The sequence below is a fragment of the Barbatula barbatula genome (genome assembly GCF_947034865.1).
Source record: "Barbatula barbatula genome assembly, chromosome: 18".
In the NCBI taxonomy this organism is placed as follows: domain Eukaryota; kingdom Metazoa; phylum Chordata; class Actinopteri; order Cypriniformes; family Nemacheilidae; genus Barbatula; species Barbatula barbatula.
Genome location: NC_136781.1, coordinates 14325515 through 14347777, shown reverse-complemented (window position 1 = coordinate 14347777; position 22263 = coordinate 14325515). Strand labels below are relative to the sequence as shown.

Here is a 22263-nt window from a genome sequence, read left to right as displayed (position 1 = left end):
ATTTGATCAATGAGCCAAGCACTTCATCGCTGGTTACATCAGGGACTGTCTTTAATAAATGTACTCCACACTGCTTTAGCAATAAATGAGTAAATTACTGGGTTTTGCTTATGATTAACTCGCTCTAATTACCATGAATAAAGGGTGCTGACATTCGCTCAGCCTTTCCTATGCAGAACATCCCAAAACCTGCTGTGAATGTATTAAATTGAGCCGAACAACCACCTCCTCCCACGCAGCACCTCCTGGTTTTGAACAGATTACTCCCAGCGCAACCAAATTCTACGAGCACTTCAACACACAAGTCCGCACCGCTCCACAGGCAGAAGAGAAACACATGTAGCTCCCGACCGGAGATAAAGCTGTTATGATCTTTAAACTTACCTTATGACTTTTGGTGCACCTGCTTTCAATGTGTCTTTACAGCCATCTTCCTCTTTACAATGCAGATGTTATTAATACCAGCTGCAGCGATGTCTCATAAATGATTTATTCAAGAGCAGAAACGCTTCCATCAGATCCATTCAAAAGCCAAGGGCCAGGAATGGAAGAGCCTCTCCATGCTGGTATTCGGGGCACGGGGTGAACCATTAATCTTTCGAGAGCCCATAAAAACAACTTAAGCGAGAGATTATGGCCTGTCTATCAGTCTGAGAGAGAGAGAGAGAGAGGGGGTAAATGTACTGCATGTCACAGTGCATTAACGTCACTGACCTGATGAATTTATCCAGGCTTTTCCTGACGTTTTGTCTCGCCGACATACAGCCTACCGAGGGACGCGAGTACTGCACTGATGGAATTCAACGTAATAAATTAAATAATTCATATTCATATTTTTTAGATAACTTTGTTTTCCTAAATGTCAGCTGTAGACAAACTTCATAAGCTCTCCAAAAAAGAATGTAAGTTTTGGTGGGGCTTGACTAGTGGCTCTAGGGATTGGCCACTAAGTCGTACTCACTCAACACAGAGGTCACATTGTGAAGCTTAGCCAACAATGCGCTAATGTAATTGTACAAGGGTTACATTCTCGAAGCAGTCAAGCGGTCAGAGGCACACCGGGCTGCATGGTGCAGGCCAACAGATGTTTCCAAATAAATAATGGAGGGTGGGAAGGGCTGTCATTTCTCAAGGTCAACTGACAGGCCATCCTTGCTTCTCTCGACTGGTGCGTTAACCGAGGGCAACTTGGACAATGAGATCCAAAATTAGCTAAAAGCAGACCCTATTTTACTAATGCCCGGGAGGTAGGTGATGAGAACGTGTCACAAGGACACAATCAGTGCTCAGAAAGGTGAGGCACTGGAATCTAGATCACGGGTGGACGTTGGAGTGAACCGGTTGACTATTCTGAGCCGAAACGCTAACACATTAGCGAATATACATGTCAAATGTGTGAAATGACTGCAGTTCTGGCTGGATGAATAAATAAGGTGCCTGAGTCATCAAGCTTTGAGTAATTCAGTCGTTTTTCATTGTTATATTTGCATGCAATTTTTGACAAATTCTCGATACCATAATGTAAGACATTTTTTTAGGAATTTCCTTTATTATTAATTTTACAAAGACTTAAACAAGACCAGTTAATAGTCCTTAAGTAGCTGATCTCAACCTCTTTAACCTATTAACCCTCCGCCACAGCAAAATGTAAAGGTCTCCCACTCACAATTTTCTCACATAAAAAAATATTCTTGTGTCAATAGGCCTCTTTCACAGGGTAAACGCTTGTCGGGTAAATGCTCGGGATCCGTTCCCTACACAGAACAGTTATGAAGACTAGAAGAAGTTAGGCATGTAGTGCTCCCTTTATACTGATTTGTCTAACATAAATCAAAACCTTGAAAATAAATAAATCATTCAAAGAACAATGTTTTTGAAATGTTTGTTTTCCCTAAGTTTACATCTCCCAGTAAACCATGAACAGTAGAAATTACTGAAATTACTGGACAACATATGCTACTTTTGCTTTTGTTAAATAAAACGAATGCCTGTTCAGATTTTTCAACTCGCACGAGTAACTCAATTCGCGCTGCCTCATTCGCGTGAATCCCTACGCAAGTAGGTCTATCGCATCTTTGCATTGACTTAACATGTAAATCACTCTCTCTTAACGCTTCATTCGCGCTTAGCAGTGTGGAAATATTTCAAAATCAATGATGACGACCCACGCATGGCAATCTGCATGCTTATGTCCTTGGTTTTGCCCTTTGGAGGTTATTGGACACTGTGAATTTTGGGCTTTGAAAATCTTTGATAAGCACATAAGATTGATTTATTTTTTCATAATATGAGATGAAGTTGTTAAAAATAAAGATGCTGATATGTTCATTAGTCTCATTGTGTTGTTCTTAGAAAATTGCCACAAACAAAAAAAACTGTACAACAGGCGTCGGTATCGGTATCGGCGAATACCAGGGAAATAGTATCGGTACTCGTACTCGATCCTTAAAAAGTGGTATCGGTGCATCCCTATTGGTTACATTTAAAAAAAATATATACTTTCATATTTCCCAAGTAAAAAGTAAAAATACTTTGTAAAAGATAATAAAAGTTATTCAATAATAAAAGGTAACATAAATTGAAATGTAGTTAAGTGAAAAGTATGATAAATACTTTAGAATGTTGTTTGTTCATTTTTCAAAGTTAAAACACGTTCATAAAGTACAAACACTTTAATGCAAAAATATGTCATGTGTAAAAATACTTAAGCACTATACAACACTTCGTCAGTCTAGAAAAACAGTGTTTAAATGCACAGTATTACTACGATTATGTTTGATAAGTTGATAACGCGTACGTCATGTAAAAGAAAAACGTTTTTCTTTTATCGGGGAAAGCTCCTAAATAGCGTTATCAAAAGCCCACAAACGTTTTTTGCACATAAGCAGCCCATAAAGCGTACTCGATTCCCCAGGAACACAGACACATATTTTTTTTAACTTTGACCACACTGTAAGTCGCTTAAGATAAGATTCTGTAAGTTCTTGTCCTTGCCACTGACCTCTCAGGGAGAAACGTTCCCTTATAGAAGTGTGAAACGTGCCTGGCTTGATGTGAAAGAATCAATTAAAGGTGGCGGTGTTGGCCACAGCATGTAAACATCAATGTAAGCGTGCATTTAGCGGAGCGTGTCCAGCACAGCAGTCCCATTATTGGCTGTTCGCCGTGCGGTGAAGCTCAAAGGCACATCTCATCAATGGTGTACAGTGTGTCTTTCCTACACCTGCCCCGGTGCACACATGAAAGACTGCTCCGGCGGGGAAGGGATGGAGAACTTACATGTTCACACAAATAAACACAAATACAAACACGGGTTTGTAACACAGAGGGATCTCTATGTGCGGGTTTACAGAGGGGCCTTTAGAAAGCTGGAAATACTGACGTCTGAATGCTGATCTGCACGACTTCAAAGGTTTTGTCACTCATTACAGGTCGTGAGCAATTTCTCCATCGTGACTACAGCCAAACGCACCGTAGCACTTTGTTTGCTTGACTTACAGTTGTAAATTAGAGAAATTATAACACGGTTCTTTTAGACGGCAACATGTTTCAAGATAAGATAAGTCACAGAATATGTATTACATAATGCATACCCAAACAAAAAATGATAAAACGTTTTTTACATTTTGATGTAATCAATTTTACAGTGTGCTGAACGTGAAAGTGTAACGACAGTAAAACAAGTTGTTTGGCTGTTTCCCTGTTGTTTTTCTCAATGGAAGAATAATAGCTGTGGTTGAGTGTCTCAGCAGGAGGACTTGTCATCTTAAGATTTCAAAACCCAGCAGGAGTCTCCAGGGAGCCCAGAGCGAAGCCATCAACCAGCAGATTCATAGCACACAGATTGGACCACCATATACTAGACCACACTCACCCAAAATAATGATACGCATACATCAGTATTCATATACAAAGAATGAACGTGCTTCTAATAGACTACAATCAAATCTATGATCAGAAATAATGGATATCTAGCTCACTACTAGATTCTGCGTGGTGTCTATGTTAAATTCCGCATATAGACAGATAAAACTTGTCTTATCCCTCAGGCTGTGCCCATAGCTTACAAGTACCTGAATAGAGTGCCTGGCTTCCCGAGCCCGAGGCTTACAGCAGGACCACAAACACAATTGCAAAATCACAATTCAATTAAGCGTCTCTATTTAAAACTGCGGACAATTCACTTTCCTAAATAAGCCCTTAATGAAGGTCAATGTTATGCGGATCTGCAAAAGACAACTGCTCCAGTGAGCTCAAGTAAAAGTTAATGTATTCCCAGCAGAAAATGTGACATTTCCTTATTAAAAACATTTTGTCCAGCTCTCTCTGTGCCTAGTTAATACGCACACCGTACGTCAATGCTAATTCTTTGGCCATTCGAGGGAAGTTACTGTGGTTCATTTTGCGAACAAAAAAATGTGTAATAGTTGTCCTCAAAGACACGTTTTCACTCACGGAAATGACACAACAATTATGATGACAAAAAACTAGCACAGCGCTAAACGTTATGTCCGGGGGTGCAGCTCTGTTCTTCAAAGAGGCGCAAGCCAATAATGATTAAGTGTGAGCCGGTTGAAATTGTATTATAATATGTGACGATTCAAGCCGGTTGAGATGTAATGTAAATAGTGATACTTGTTTTGAACAGCAGGGGCCGTTGTGTTTACTGCAATCTATAGGCTGTAAAAAAGATGGACAGCATGGCGAACACTTGGACATACATCAACGTGATGAAAACTGAATAAAATAACAGAAAACATCTTCGGAAAAAAGTATTTGTAGCGTAATTGGATTCTATAGTTTGGCTCCTGTCCCATTGGTTTACATGGAGAGGGCGGGGTTTATGACCTGTACTGCTGCCAGCCACCAGGGGACGATCACAGAGCAACGCAGCTTGACACTTCAGGATGTGTGAGGTACCCCTGCTATAAACTTGGAAAACGTGGATATGCTGATAGTTCTCAAATGTAAAAAAAGCACAAAGTCTTCGCTTTTTCATTTGATTTGTTTTAAAATGTGGTTTAGTTTTGTAATTTGACAAAATACATATTTACATAGAAATGTGCAACATTTGAGAAATAATAAACGGGTTTATTTCGGATCATTTTGTAAAAAGAAATTGTATTGTTAATAAATCGTATCGTGAGTGTATCGTCAAATCCCTATGGTTAAAAGTACTAAACGATAACGCCCTGAACGAGTCAAATGAGTTGAAATGAGAGTGAATAAACTGAATAAACTTGTGTATATTGTTCATGGTCCAATATCATCCGTGTTAAATATAGTTAAGTAAAGGTTATGACTTGGTTTAATTTGATTTTAAGGTAAATAAAAGTATCTTATATATCAAAACAGTACATTTATTTTTTAATAATTTGTCTAATGCTATGATTAAATCTAAATTTGCCATCAAAATGCACACCAACCTGAACCCCCCCAAAAAACTAAAGCTGAATTTACGCTTAAAACTCACCACAAAAGCCACCTGTGAAGCATTTCATAGATCAACCATAAAAGTGTGTTTTTCATCATTTAAATGGACAGTCGAAACCGGACACTTGTCGCCATATTTAGCGAATCTTCCCTAGCGGAGTCTAAGAACGAAGTCTCTGAATCTTTTTTATGTCCTCTACATCAGCTCCTGATGATCCACAGGGTGTCAAGGTGAGCCGAACGCAGCGTGATGAGTAGCTGGGGAGCGCCAGGATCACGATGAATGTGAACGTCAGGTGGTGTGGGCTTCTGGGCGACATGAAACAGCCAGACTCCTTAAGCAGTCAGACAACGATCCGTTCTGGTTCAGGTATTATGGAGAATCTTAACGGCGCTATTCCCTCCTCCCCACCCCGCTCAACACTTTCTCAACTTCCTGTACTCAAGAAGATACAGAGACAAAGAGCCGCCTAGATTTCACCGCGCCTGACCCACATACTGATGAATGCTGAGCCAGCGGAAAGCACGGCAACATAATCACACTTGAAAGTAAGTAAAAAGCTCTTTGCAATTTGTTGCTAGGAGCTAAAAGGACGGTTAAAAGCAATAACTCACAAAGCTCTTGCGCATGTTATGAAAACTGACTTCATTTACACACTTCACGCTGGGCAGCCAGCTGCTTTCTTTTGAGCTGGGGGTAAATGACAACATACCACATGCAACAATAATGCGATCAAGTTATTATATCTGTGAAGCGGGAAACAATCCTCCCACCTGCCTCTGGGGAAGCGGTGAAGGTTAATTTATTCAAATATCCCCACTACTCATTTCTATTTCATTAAATACAACTAATGAATCTTTGGTTTGAGCCTAATCTGCTTTCCGCTGTCACAGCTTCATAGATCTTTCTAGGAACGGCACGGCCAGTCCCAGTGAAAGCACAACTGTCCGCGATCACTTCCAGCTGCTACTGGTACGATAAGATAAAATGAGTTTGAGTAATGAAGAAAAGAAAATGATAAAGCGAGATGAAGACTTGGTGGTAACATTACACCCCTGACACATCTGGCAAATTACTTATGCAACACACAGACTGGGAAGAGATTGTGCTTTCCAACATCGTATTCACACAGAGGAAGGGAACTATTACCACCATACAGACTGCAGATACTTGTTCGAGTTAGATGCTCTGGGGGAAATTATTCTTCATAGCTTCCAAACAAAAACTGACCAAAAAGGGTTATTCAAATAAAATCTGAAAGATTCATGGATGATTTTTCGATTACATGTACATTTAAATGTCTGAAGTCCTTTCAAAAATCTTAATGGTACACATAGGACTGAAATTACCGAAAAAGCATGTCAATAAGATCAAGCTAAATCTATTACAATTAGAGACGTGTATATTTCTGAAATATTTGTATATTATTGATCAATTAATTGATAATCATTAAACATATTTTGAACTACAAATTGTCAAATCCAGCAACGATACATCATGTCCGCTACAGTTAAAAAGTCCAGGGTCACCTGACAGAAATGTTTGTTTTATGATGTTACAAACCATCGGATGGCTGCTTTGAAGCAATACAAATAGTAAAACTGCTTCATAAATCAAATTGACTTGACTATTATACGTTAGTATGAATTATCATCAAATTTAAATAACTTTTTTACTTCTGTATTTTTACGCATTTCTGTGCAAAGCGCGGAAGTGCATTTTCAGATTTTAATTTGAGATTATGAGGGCACATTCATTTTTTTAAAGGAATGATTCACACTGATAAACTATTTACAATAAACATTGTAATATTTCATGACAAAATGGGAAATGTCATTTTTTATTTCACTGGGACTTTAACAATAGATTAATTCATCATGGATTAATTGGGAACATTTCACATAACAATGCAAACTTTACATATCACTGTTGTCCTTCTGAATCCTTGTTTCTACATATTTTGTGATTCTTATTTTTTGCCATACATCGTTGTCATTAGTCACCCTTAATGTTTGTCAGTGGGTTTTAACCAATATAAAAAAGTAGTATTCAAATGTGAATAAATAGTGAATAATGGAAATTGACACAAACTTCAATCTATGCATTCCGTGCTCGATGTAAAATGTATGTCTGTTTTGGTTACATTTGTTATTACAGTATACGTTATTTTCTCTTCACAGAGACAATTTGTAATTAGAATTCAAGTTGAACTGCAAAGTCCAAATTATCTTTGCTACACTTAAAATAAAATGTTTAGCTCCAGTTCTAATTGGAGGCAATATACATCCTATCCAGAGAAGGGGATATTCAGCGAGGCGATGTGCCATAAATCTCAAAACTTGGCTCTGCATGTATAGATGATTCTAATCTCTCAAGTTCATCCCTCTGTACGCTGATGCGAGTCACCAGGTTTGTTGATCTGCGGGTTGATCACAATCCTCCAGAGCAAAGGAAAACTTCACCTTGATAAATTTATATGACAAGCGTGAAGGTTTAATTTCTTCAACAATGATACGGCTGACAAGATTCAGCCAAGAAATAGGCCCACGCTGAGTTCTTATTGTGATAAAGGTTGGATATGGTCAAAGAGGAATGGAGTTTACTCACAAACACATCATGAAAGCAAAATGAAGTTGCATAACTGCTAACGTTAAACATACAACGTTATTTTCCCTTTTAATATTGAGGGATTATGGGGGACTGTGGGGATGACACAGGAAAAAGTGGAACAGTAGTTCTTTCATCAGTGAGACTGAAAATAGTTGGCTGGTTTGTCTGTTTATTGCATTGCAACACCTTTCTGTACCCCTGCAAGTTTTGTTGCTGGCGTGCTAAAGAACAGAACTGGAATTTGTAGTGGATTTGAACCAATGGCCCTTAGTTGGAATGAATAACATGGTCAATTTGACATGAGAGAAGGAAGACTCGCCTTAAAGTGTCTATATGAGCTTCAATAAAGTGGTGAAAATGAAAGAAGTCATTCCTCAAGTCAAGTATTTATCAGATGCTTTTATGCAATGCAGCAAGGCAAAGCATTTTTTCACAACCCATGACCTTTGCACTGCTAATGCAATGCTCTACCAACTGAACTTCAGGAACACACACCCAGAATATCCAGGAAATAAATAAAGAAGAACGCTAAAGTAGGACACGAAACCGCATCTCCAGCTCCACCAGGACCAGACTGAAGGATGAAGGGGTGGAGAGGTCAGGTGAGGCTGAGGTCACTCCATATGTCGGCTACTCCACAGAAACGTGGTTATTATACTCTGCGCTACTTAGTGGTTGTCCTGCATCATCAATAAACAAACTACAGTTAGTTCAGAACGCAGCTGCCAGAGTTCTGACCAGGTCCAGAAAATACGATCACATAACCCCAATTTTATCAACCCTTCACTGGCTTCCCATTAAGTATCGTATTGACTTTAAAGTTCTTTTAATCACTTATAAAGCCTTAAAGGGTTTAGCCCCTACCTACCTAACAGAGCTTATATCACACTACAACCCATCACGCTCTCTAAGATCTCAAAACGCAGGACTTTTGATAATACCTAGAATAACTAAATCCACCAAAGGGGGTCGAGCTTTCTCATACGTAGCACCTAAACTCTGGAATAGCCTTCCTGATATTATTCGAGGATCAGACACACTCGCCCAATTTAAATCTAGATTAAAGACACATCTTTTCAGCCAAGCATTCACTTAATGCAAATCACCAGGAGATGCTGACATTAGATATTATTTACTAGAATAATTTGATTTATTATATAAAACACCATGTAGTGTGTTTTACCCTTTCTTGGGTTTTTCGTTTTTCCCCTGTAAAGCTGCTTTGGAACAATGCAAATTGTGAAAAGCGCTATATAAATAAAATTGAATTGAATTGAATCATACTCAACTAGACATAAAATACCAACAAATACAGAAAGAAACTTGAAAACAGATTGGACACTTGAGTCTATTTGCTAAGGGAAAATGTCATGAATGGTTCGATAAGAACGAACACACATCATTTTTATGATAAGAATCCATAAATTTACCATCAAATGATAAAAAGATTGCAATATATTATGATTTGATTAACTATACACTAAACAAAAATAATCCCAATATTATCATACCACAACCCATTCATATAATGTCATATTGAATGTGTGTTTGGGGGGGGGGGGCTTGTTGAGTCCCATCCCAAAAAACTGAAATGCTTGCATAATAAAACACTCAAAATGTTCATTGTTGATGCCCAAGGTAAAGCCTCGCACATATGTCAGAGAAACAAGTCTAACATTGTCAAAACATGCAGCATATTCAGTGTTTTAGCTCCAGCTGTCCCTGCAGAAATATTTCTAAAGCTTTGGTTTCACCAACCGCAATGCAAACTCTGAATCATTCTGTGGTACAGGATAGTGGGCAAAATTGAATCATCTGACTAATGTGACCTTCGGAAGTAAACTAACTAACTTCCCAGCAATCCCAAAGATGGAAAAAAGCTTTTAAACATGTTGGGTTCCAAGTCAGTTGCCATAGTAATTGTACGAGGAACTGATTCAAATGCCACAGATATTCAACCCATAAGGCATTCAAAATTTGTAGCGCTGAGTGGCATTTCAGTGACACAAATTCAACAACACTTGACTAAGAATGTTGTTGACTCAAATGCAAAGAAAACATTTAAGTTTGTTGCAGGAAGCGCATGAGTAATTGACTAAATGTGTTACTCAGACTACTCGAGGTATGAACAGTTTGAACATGACAAATTAATTCTCACATCCGTTTGCAAATCCAAGTGTGGTAATATTTTGAATCGGGTTGGAGAATTAAAAAAAGGACCGCAAGGACAATCCCACAGAGACAAGGATCCATTCTCGGCTCTTTCCATCTGACTGGTCCAGCCACAGAATTCTGCTCGATAATTGGAGGGCCACTATTTCCTGAAGAACACAATTTATTCCCTCAGACCTTCAGGAAGAAATGCAGCACTAACAAAGAGCCAAAGGCAATACAGGGCCGTATGACTACCGCTGAACCATATTCTGATCTGTTTCCAGCGTTTACTTATATACATATTTTTTTAAGATTGTATTTTTGAGACGTTTTTGCCTTTATTTAGACAGCTGTTGTTTAGAGAAGTGAAGTGGCGAGAGAGAGGGGTTGGGGTCGGGAAAGGACCTCGAGCCGGGACTCGAACTCGGGTCCCCCGGAGCGCAACAGCGCTATATGTCGTAGCACTTTACGGCAAGGCTATCGGCTCCGATGCGTTTACTTTTTTGCATCGTAAACCAAACTTAAGTGAGGATGAAATAAATATGTCAGGATGTGAAAGTGTACTTCACATGCAATCTCTTCCTAGAAGTCTCTGGAGATATTGGTAGACAGGTCTTTCAGACAGAGGAAACAGGAAGGTCACACAGGCAGTTAACATTATTAAGAATGGGGGCAATTAGTCTGGCTATAGATTACAATTTAGCAATGAATCTAAGCCAACAGTCCATAACGGCACGATAATAACACGTCCTGGCAGACCGGTCCCTTCGGACAGCACAATCACATTAAGAACTAAGAAACAAACCCGGTTAAAATATCAGCGCACCAAAAAGGCACTGATGAAAGAGAATGTGTTAGGTATGTGTTTGTCTCATATATCGGGAATCGTACATGCAATGAAGTGACTGAAGATCGTATAACATCACACCGTGACCTGGATCTTTGGTTCCTAACCTCAATCACATAAGGTACATTCTGTTGAAACCATACCAGCAGCACTATATGGTGCGAATACCTGATGAGAATAAGGATGTGGGATTCTAACAAGCGATGGCATATCCAGGGGTGGGGCCATGGGGGCACTTGCCTCCTCTTAAGGGTGATTATCCCCCTGTGTGCCCCTATCCTTCTAATTGCCTGCCAGGCTGTTGATCACAAACTTAAACATAACACGCTAGACGGACGTGTTCTCGCACTGTACCACAATTATAGCAATTGCAAGTTCGCATTATATTACTTAAAATATATTCACGAGCAAATCTCACCAGAAAAGCAGTTGTGTCTCCTTCACATACAGCACATAACCTGATGTATTTATAATATATAGCCTACGTTTAACTGTCTTTCTGAAGACTATGAAGAGAAATGAAGATTTGCTCAGTGGCGGAAGAGGATTGGCAGTGTGATACGATCGCTTTCCCTCACACATCCAATGTAAGCTTATAACAAAAGTTGGCTGTTTGTGGTTTTATTATTAAAAAAAATAATATTACAGGAATCATGAAGCTATTGTGACTATGTTAAACACAGCAGACATCACAAACATTTATTAAAGGTTAAATTGTTACTACTTTGTATTTGAGTATTCAGACAGTCCATGGTATTCTTAATTTTCGGGGACCAGTTCTTGTAAAAAGTCCTGGGGTCGCATTTATAAAATGCTGCAAAGAAACAGTCCAAAATAAATGTTACGTTAATTTCTTAAAGTGCGTATGTATGATTCATCAAACGAACCTACGCACAGAAAACAAGCATACGACGGTGTGAAATCTATAATTCGCAAATGTTGTTGAAATTGTACACAGCAGAACAGTTTCAATTCTCCGCCTTGTAAACAATGTCTAATTAATGTCATTAACCTGGCAAGGTCCAAGTCCTTTACGAGTGGCAAGAATGGCTTATATCGTTTTTTAATCCTGCAGTACTCGGGCAACAAAAGTGCGTATGTCTGCTCAGACCCTGACGTGGAGCTAAAGTACTTTTCGTGGATTTTTGGGTTGCATTGATTTGTGTATAGTTTATACTGTATAACTTGACACTCTTGTACTTTTTCTAAAGTAAGATATCAGTATTAAAGGTCCTGTGTGTGAAATTTAGTGGCATCTAGCGGTGAGGTTGCAAATTGCTTAGTCCACCACTCACCCCTCCCTTTCTAGCACTACGGTGTCTGACGCAGAACTAAGATGTTGACACGTTTTCACTTCTTTACCGAATGAGATAACGTATTTACGAAACCCGCTCTGTAGAGCAGTTTGTCCGTTTAGGGCTACTGTAGAAACAACATGGCAAAATTCCATGTAAGGGGACCCACGGTGTATGTAGATAGAAACAGCTCATTCTAAGGTAATAAAAACATAACGCTTCATTATGTAAAGTCTTTATACACCTCTGAAGACATACGCATATTATATTGCATCTATAAGTCTGACAACTTCCCTACATTTCGCCAAATCCTCTAAAAGTATTGTGTAAGGTAACAGCTGGGCTGAGGTTTTCAGATTTCTCCACACTATGTGATCAAATAAAGGTTAAACCTTGTTAAATTACAACAAATCCACCCGCACAGTCGATGCTCCCGCAAGAACAGACTGAAGAACACAATCACAGCTCCCATCTCCCTTCAGTAAACACATTTATATTCACACCAAGATGGTCTGTCACAATTCTATCCCTCTCTATAATTGTTCTATATCAGACACAAATATTAGTTTTTCAAACCTATTGAATTGTATAGGGATTATTATAACTATTAAACACAAGTTCTACCGAATGAATGAGCTGCTGTGAACTATGCCGATTGCTTTACTTAAATAACCTTCCTGCCCATCTGACGGATAGGTAAATGTGTGAACTAATACCTGATATTCATTTAGAAATCAACATTTCTGGAGGCACTTTAGATCAGATAAAAATTCAATCTGACAATATGGAGATCCTATCAATTCCCAAGCTTAAATGTTGTCAATAATTCTCAGCAAAGCCTTACAGATTATTTTCCCTCATAAAATGCAATACACATTGCAGAGGGAAATAATTAAATGCAAGTGATATGAGTTTTGAGTATGTATTACATCAGAACCCCATGCGACTCACTGTATTATTGGCATCGTAACACCAGACAACATATCAACTCATGTTATATGAGGAACTAACTGTTCCTGATTTCTTTTTTAATTGATTTCACCAGCTGTAGTTACAGGCCTGGCGAATATCTCCGGCACTCACTGACACAAACAAATCAGCTTCCTATTTAAAGAACACAGATAAGTTTATCCTCAGCTCAGCTCATGTCATGGAATAATATTAATAATAAACCCTGTCTATCTATTCCATGTCTCTACCCTTACAAGTAATAACGAAACCAGATGCGCAACCCGCTGCCAATGTGACCCGTAAGGTTCGTGCATCGAGCTGTCCGGCACGTGAATGTGCCCATGGCATGGTGTGAATGGCTTTCTGAAAATAATCAAACGACCACTTGCTAACATGAATCAAATGGTGAAAACCATAGCCTAACTTACATTATAACCACAGATGCTTAAACCATTAGGAGATTTGGCAAAATGACAGTTCCTAGGGATTGGACTGCATTAGGGCAATTCCTTGCAAATGGCAACCTAAAGATAAAAAAATAAACCAAAGGTTTTTACCAAAGGTTTTCATCGTACTGATAGGTCAGATGTCACTATTCTGTGGTGTAAAAAATACCCATGTGAAGTCTTAAAGTTTTTTAAGTTCATTTTTGGTGAAATTAAATCAGTTTTCCTGATTTAATTATTGTATGCATCTCATAAATTGTATGCATCATTATTGTATGCATCTCATAAATGGTCACTTGAAAATTAAAATAACTATTATATGGTCTAAGAAAAGCCATTTCTTCTCCATGTGTTGGGTATTAATGCTTCTGGTTTGTTCACCGAACAAACTGATTCACAGAAATCCTACAAAGCATGTTGTCTCTCCAAAACGTGCATTTTTATTTGTAAGATCCGTAACTCATGAATTTGTGTCTCTTTTAAATAGAAACCTTGTGTATAGACTGATATTTGCCTGATGTCTGGTCTCATCAGGGGTTTAGTAAAATATAAACAGAAGACTCAATATATTGGTGATAAAAACCTTTATATTGTATACCTCTGAGAATTTATATTTCAAGTTTTGTCACCTCCATAATGCTATAATTGCTCATTTGCGTGTCGCCTGTCCATGAGTCCACTGACTGCAGTACTAAAACGGACAGAAAGACTCCCTAATACTTATATTGCTTTAATGTTAGACGTAACAGGAGAAAAATGAGTACCCTAGGCATTATGGGTAGGGAAGAAAAATAGCCACATTTCACAGCGCAAATTTTGAGAGACAGGCACGAAGCTCCGCTACAATTCACAAATTTCCAGCTAGGCCCAATTAGAGTGATGTTCTCTTTTAGTTTAAGAGCCAAAAGCGCAATGACCTGATTCCGGCGAGATTACTTAACTTGAATGTAAAGCCAATGGACAAAAGTCCGCCCCGGGCCTTGTAGCCTGGTGTGACGAAAGGAGGAAACAGCAGCTCTTGGCGTTGAGTCCTATTTTCTTCTCTTCGACAGCGACAATGAGGCACTAGCGAAAATAATTTGCGATGACAAAAGTCTTGTAAAAATAGAAAGCGGCACAGAAAGCCTGTCAGATTAACGTGAACTTTGTTTAATGAACTACCGTCGAGCCCCTCTTTCTGAGCTGTGCTCGCATCGTGATAGCGCCCCGGGTGCCTAAACCGCTACGTGGCATGGCCGGGGATGACATGCGGTTTGTGTGAACTCAGCCGTGCGTCACGGTTTGACCCTCAGAGAATAATAACAGAAGATAATGGAGTGTTGCAACAGGAATGTTTAGGGCAAAGACTTTTAATGTGGAAGATCTACCTGACACAGTTTCAGACACTTGGTTCTTACAGAACCATCATTATTTACCCCCAACACATTATCTTGTGATGCACCTTAGCACTACACTAAAGAGACTAAAGAGTTTATAAGGAGCTGAAATTTGCCATACACAAAGACCTTAGCACAAAGTGTGACTTACAACCAACATTAATCCACCGGACTGCTTTGTTCTTGCAGTTAAACAGACCTCCTTTTCCTCCTTTAACCTTTAGTAGACTGGGCAAAATGAACAGTAGGTCCAAATCCTTTTTTCTCTCGATCTGGCTGTACTGCTGTGAGCTAATGAAGGTCTGGCTTTGTGCCTATACAGTAGATGACAGATCGTGAAAGACCTTTGTGAGTTTGCCTGAGGGGCTTTTTAAGCATTATTATACCTTACCCACTGACCGTGAGGCACAAAGTAAATTCCTTAAATCTCTGTGTTGTACACCTCTGGGCAAAATGACAACTTTTGTGCAACAAAGGTGACAGAAACCTCTCTGTAGTTCAACATTAGATTGAAGGAAGAGAAAGACTAGCATGCAGAGCAACCATTCTCATTCATTCCCTAAACAGCAAAAACACATCTATCTAGCTATGTTTCCATCCAAAGTTGTTAACGTTATAAATCACTTGTGAATAAAGCAATGTTTCCACCGGGTCAAAGAGAACAAAATCAAAACTTTCTGATAAACTGGTGGCAAATATCACGAACAAAATGTAAGCTTCTCCTTAAGGAGAACTTTAGGCTGTGTTTTTCATGAATAATACGTTAATAAATGACTCCTCAGAATGCAAAGGTGAAAGACAATAAACAGCTTTTGAAGACAGATGTCGACTCTTTAGGAACACAGTGGTGTAAGACAGTGATGGAGATAATACCAAAACATTTTCACAACAGATTTTGGCTAAAGCATTTCAGAACAACATTCAAGATGCTGTGTAAGAAGATTGAACCCCTAGTTAGTCCATTGGGGCAACAAGTCATGTGAATTTTTTGATGCACATCAAATCGTATATATTTGGTAAATGTGTTACCATTGTACGTTTTTTGCACATTTCTTACATGTTAATCTGGATCAATTTCATTTTTTTGTTTAGTTTTTATGCACGTTTTAAGACAAAATGCATTTTGGTGGTTGCATCGAGTGCATAAAATGTGCATACAAATATTTAGATTCTGAATAGATCAAATGATGCACCTCTGCAAGTCTAATTTGATGCACAGCTGGATACGATTACAAAAATAAACACTAGTTAAACATTTCTAGTTTACTTTGACATTGTGTAAATAAAACCACTTTGGAAAATCGGCATTGTGAAATTGGGCAAAACCAATTTTGGGAAACCGGGTCACGGCACCAACAAATATTTGCACCTGGATACGTGGGCTCAAAATAAAGACAAATAAAAAGCGGTGGCAATATTGAGTACTTTTATTATGTTACCTTAAACTAAAACTTTAAACCATTTCTGATTGTTGAAATCAAAATATCATCTTAAATATTACTTGGAAAACTAAACGAAAATTACAAAGGTTGCCTCACCTGTAAAAAGTAGTAAAATAATGAACTGAAAATAAATAAAAAGTGAAACTGAAACAAATTTATGAAGCAATATAAAAATAAACAAACAAATAATAATATAACAAAAGTCCATAGCAAAATTGATAAAAACAAAACTGAATGTACCATGAAACCTACAAATAAACAAACAACATGCATTTTAAATATGCATAAAACTACAATAAAACAAAACTACAGCAACACTGATCTCTGTACCAAATCATGAGGCAGAAACAAAATCCTGGGACACAGTCCTGTGTGTGTGCAACCGACAAAGGTTTTGAACAAGCTGAATCCGATCCATTAACATGACAACCGCAGGTTCCCCTGTCGACCTGCCATTAATTATCTGGCCTTACAAGAAGATTAGGACAGAATTAGAAAAAAAACAAAGAGAAAACAACACTGCAACAGTCGGCCATGCCTCGGCTGTATAATTACCCGTCCAAAGTAAACAGAGAGGGAAGACAAATGCATATGGCATGGGTCAGCGTCACTTGAGTACTGACATGTTTCCTCCCTCATTCTCTCTCCTTAGTGAGAGGAGTGGGCAGCTGTGCGTGCGGTGGGGGGAAGGAAAACCGGCCAAGAAAACCCGCTCCGATCCGCTGGTGCTGTCTGTCTAGACGGCACCTCCCACACTTTCCAGGCCAATGACATGAATTGAATATCTGCACAGGGGCTTTGGTGCTCACCACCATTAAAATTTAATCCCTCAAAGTGGGCTAAAGCAAACTTGGACTGGAGGCAGAGAAACTGATGTGGGCTGTCATAAGAATAGTGGTTCATATTCACAATTCAGTCAGCAAACACTTGAAGTAAACAAAGAGAATGCCTGGAAGTGCCCTTGCATCCCCCAAGGGGATCTCACAATCTGTGAGATCGTCTTTTAAGGTTATAAATTGTATTCCATTTACTCCAATAACATAAAAAGAAGAGTGATTTGTGAAAATTTCGGACAAATTATATTTTCAAGATCATCAGTATATGTATATGACACCGATGTATCTCTGCAGAATCTGCAGGACTGCCACCAAAAACTGAATGTCAAAAACAATTCTTTTTTACTGATTCAAAACATGACCTTACACACCAGTTCATATAACTAAATAAATAACTCAAAAAGACACAATAACTTTTCTGCTGTGCATCTCCAAGTACCCATTCAATAAATTCTGTAGAAAACATCAGCAACGCCATAAGACAACAACTACACTTCCAACTCCATCCTAAAATAATAAACACTTTTTGCAAACGGGATTGGCAACAATTCTATGATATTACTCTGGGCGAAGCTAAATGATAAAACAAGCTATTACGGTTATTTATCCAAGTCTGGATTACAATAGCAAGAGGCTCACGGGCATCTAGTGAGCAACAATTCACAACTAGACAGAAAACACTGAATTGATTGAAACCGCAGGCATTTCGCTCAGCATCCACTAGGTATCCAAACCAACACAGCGGGAGAAAAGAAAAATGGAGCTGTCAATGACACGGCTAATGACGCCCTGGAGATATGAGCAATGTCAGTCCCACAGGAGCATGAAAAAATACTATTTACCCTTACTTTCACCTCCAAGCCATGCCATTTCAAAAAGGCTCGACTGCAATTTTCTCATTAAAGAGAAAATATTGTGGCTTCTTTATGCTAATGTCCCGCTCCTTAAACAAATAATTACAGTATTCATTACTGACCAACTGTTAGCCAGCCACGATGGAGAACGGTGAGGTGCTTTAATAATCTCTAGGGCACATGTGATCTATGTGGCTCGGATCTAATCAGAATGAAATGTAAATAGCAGGCTGGATTTAATGTGCTCTTTGATTCGCTTAAAGTAAAAAAGCATTGAAACTGTGCCTTTGCACTTCAGGATCACTCTTTAAATATTTGATGCGCTGCGGCTAGCAGAGCACTATCATAGAGATCACTCCGACATTTTCTTCTGAAAGATAACATTGTATACTGTACATCTGCAAGCACACTGAAGCAAAATCGAAAGACTTATAAATGCAAATAGGCTGTCACGTGTGTTTGATGTGTGTTTTGTAACATGTAATTCTCCCGGAAGATCATCCATGAGAGGTAATCGAGAGGCTTCATTTACATTGTAGTAAGGCGTAGCATTAAGATTAACTTTGCCTTTATACCAGAACGGTACACAATAAAGAAGAAAGCCTTTCCCTATCTGATGTGTTCATCAGCATGCCCAGCCCACCTCTCTGATCTGACAGACCCACCGGCCCCAGGGGTGACATCAGCCTCAGACATCTGTCAGTGTGCGCTGGCACCGCTCTTCGAGAAACTGCTCCTGCGATTCAACAATCCCATTATAAATCAATGTGCGGAAGACAAGGACTTCATGGGATTGGATTTTTAGGCACACATGCCATTCTTGTAGGGGAAATCTTTTTTTCTACACTCTTAAAAGTAAAGTGCTTTAGGATGCCATAGAGGAACCATCTTTGCCAAAACGATTCTGTCATCTGAAAAACTTTTTTGTTGTACGAAAGATTCTTTGTTTAAAAACAATAATAAGAATGTATAAGATTCTTATACATTCTTTGGGAAACCAAAAATGGCTGATGGCATCTCTTTGAAGAACCCTTTGGTAGCACCTGGGTGAGGAGAGTTATGAAAGATCCAAAACTGTCTTGGTTCTTGGAATTGTCTTGGTAAAACACACCACTGGTCAAGTTTAAGAACAATTACTCACTTTTTTGAATAATAGTAAAGTCATCAATATTATGTAATATCACAAATACTTTTGGGAATTATGTTGTGACTGCAAAAACTCTCTCAGTGTACGTTTGGCTATAATTTGCAAAAAGGTTCTCTTAACATTTTATCAAACTGATTTTTTAGGTTTCACCCTGCGATGCTTTTTAGACAATATTAAAGGAGTTCCCATCTTTTTGGAGATCCTAATGGCTGTTCTTTCTTCATTATTCAGTCAAAGTCATCCATTACAATGTTTCTACATTCAAATGTAGTTTTGTAATGAAAAAATCTGCATATCTTTACAGAATCATTTTGTCTCATTTCAAATAATTACACATCAACCTATCTTTTTAAGATGAGAAACTTATCATTCAAGTGTTGTAAAACTTTGGACTGGTGGTCATGCAACAATATATTGTAAGGAAAACACATAGCAACTGGATTGGGTTTTAGGCTTTCCTTGGACTTGACACTTAAACATCACAGCTAGAGTTTTGGTCTGGTGATGGCTGGATATGAAGATTATAGACTACAGAGATTAAAACTTAACTAAACAGACCACACTGACAGTCTGCTATTCAAAATGACACTTGTGAAGTGTACACTTGCTTTCATTGAAGAACACAAGATGGTCTTTTGGACCCTTCTCAAATCATGCTGTGATAACATGTATCATGAGGTTTTGCACCTGTAGAGTGTATGCCAGCTCGAGTCTGTGCATGCTGTCACCAAAACAAAAGATGAGCGTTAAGATTTGAACATTAACATGACGATTTTATACAATTAATGTTAATAATGTCCAAATTGTTATTATGAGAATATCATTATTGATTAATATTAAATACAGAAGGAATTCCAGAGACGATCCTGAGATTTAATTACATAAGAAACAACGCCTCAGGCCAAGGGCACAGAAAGTCTCGCAGGGTGAAGGATCCACACATAAGATGAATGTGTTGTGGATGCTGTGGATCAGCTGGTGGTCCTGTGGTGTTACTGGAGCCCAGCCCAGGCCTGGCCTGTCTCAATGCAGAGCCGCTTCACTGAACACGATAACACTCGCCGAGAAGAGGAACAGATTTCACGGGGCATATGGGACCTCGCAAGGATTCAAATAAGCAGAGCCTTCGAGGTGCCTCGATTACCTGTAGAAAACAATTAATCTAGCTTTCCCATCTTTCACACTGACATCAGTGTAGAACGAAGGACAAGAAAGAGAGAGATGTGGGTAAAAAGAGAGAAAGGCGAGAGAGAGGTTTGAATAATTGACTGAAGTTGGTGCTCTAATGCATTTCTGTTTTTCAGTCATATCACGCAGTTTTCTCTCTAGTGACCTTCCTCTAACCTTCCTACTTTCTCTCTGACTGTGCTGCTATAAAAACACAAAAATCCAACTATAAAGTTGAAGAACAACAAGAACAAGCATCCAAGAATTGGCAGATCTCAGCACCCAGGCTCTGGCAAACTTTCTCCCAATGCTAAGTAAAGAAATCACCAGTATGCTCTTTAAAAGAGAACTGAATTCACTTAAAAAAAACTCAAGAAATGTCACATTACGTCAGATCCACAGCTGTGCCATGCATATACCTAATATGGAGTTAGGTGAATTTCCATCTTTCTCGCCAACAAGGACCCTGATGGCTAAGTGGCACGCTGCCCGCTGTCAGAAACTACCCACAATGTCAAAACCCCGGCGCCCTCCCTCCATCCCAAAAATATAAAGTGATAAAGCTGTTCGCCGCTATAAACCTGTACCCATCTGCTGATTTGTGGATCCAATTACTTTCTATCTCTAATGGCTATGTTCACTGCCGTGATATTCAGTCAATTGTTGGCAGCTCCCCTCTCCATGTATCTCTGACCTCGACGGGCCTTATCACGTTCCTGCACGACTCCCTAATGACCAGAGCCGCAGGAAATGAAAGAGGTCAGTCATTTTGTCATTAGCTTAAGAATGCCATCGACTTTCCGCGTATATCAAAGAGTTTGAGATTACACCTGCAGAGGCTTCAGTCAAATGGCCTCCCATGATGACGCTGAATCCCCCTGTCAACGAGGGCATGTGGGTGCACGGGCACCAGGGAACCATCTGACAGGTGTTGACAGATGGATTATCTTGGGGGCCAGCGGTGGCCTTTGAGCCAAGATGGCAGGCCGGAGTAAACCAATTGGAGCCGCTGAGCATCCAGACACCTGGTGCGTCCCCTATTAAACACCACACTGCTACTGTGAAGCTACTGATTGTGATTAGCCACGGCTTCATGAATACGAGGTCACGGTGACAGTTTGAAAACATTTTAGCACTGCGGGGTGAGAGTACAGGAAGCATGCAGGAGCCCTTTCGTTGCTGAAAATCGTTCAATTAATTACATTTCTCTAACAGTAGATGTTCGCAGCAAGCATTACCCTTTACCTAGAGCTCTCAGAATGTGATACGTCATCTAAAGGTAAATGTCCTTAACCTCAGGGAGAGATTTTCCCGGTTACCCTGTACCCTGGAGAGGTTGTGCTGCTATCAATAGAACTTCATATATGGAATGATATACAACCACGCTTGAACCCTCGTTTCGCTTCCCGGAAACACGCTGTAAGGGTTTCAAGTATGTTGGAAGCTTGATAAGGGAACAAGGCTGAACAATGAAGGTGACTTTCTGTCAAATTAATTAGGTGGCTACTGAATCTTTCGGGAACCTCAAACAATGACTATGGACTATCCTTTGTTCACTTCCAAAAGGTCTAGTGAACATAACAGATAAAAGGCCAACAAAAGCACAAAACGCTTGGTATCAAATTAAACTCTTTAACTCCATCAAATTCCCCCTGTGTATAAACTAAAGAGCTTAACATACTAAATAGAATTGAAAGGTTTAAG

General features: G+C 39.1%; 1 protein-coding gene across 9 annotated transcripts in view; it reads right to left on the bottom strand.

The window, feature by feature from the left end:
- The window catches only part of enox2 (ecto-NOX disulfide-thiol exchanger 2), a 208212-nt gene that overhangs the window by 114496 nt on the left and 71453 nt on the right, over positions 1–22263 (bottom strand). Inside the window, exon 1 of one of the 9 annotated variants that reach the window (XM_079479794.1) lies at positions 385–753. The exons of 7 other annotated variants lie outside the window; for them this stretch is intronic. The gene's annotated coding sequence lies outside the window, so the exon portion shown is untranslated. Of the gene's footprint in view, positions 1–384; positions 754–22263 lie in introns of those variants that run through there. One more of the 9 variants, XM_079479793.1, reaches the window with a different exon arrangement.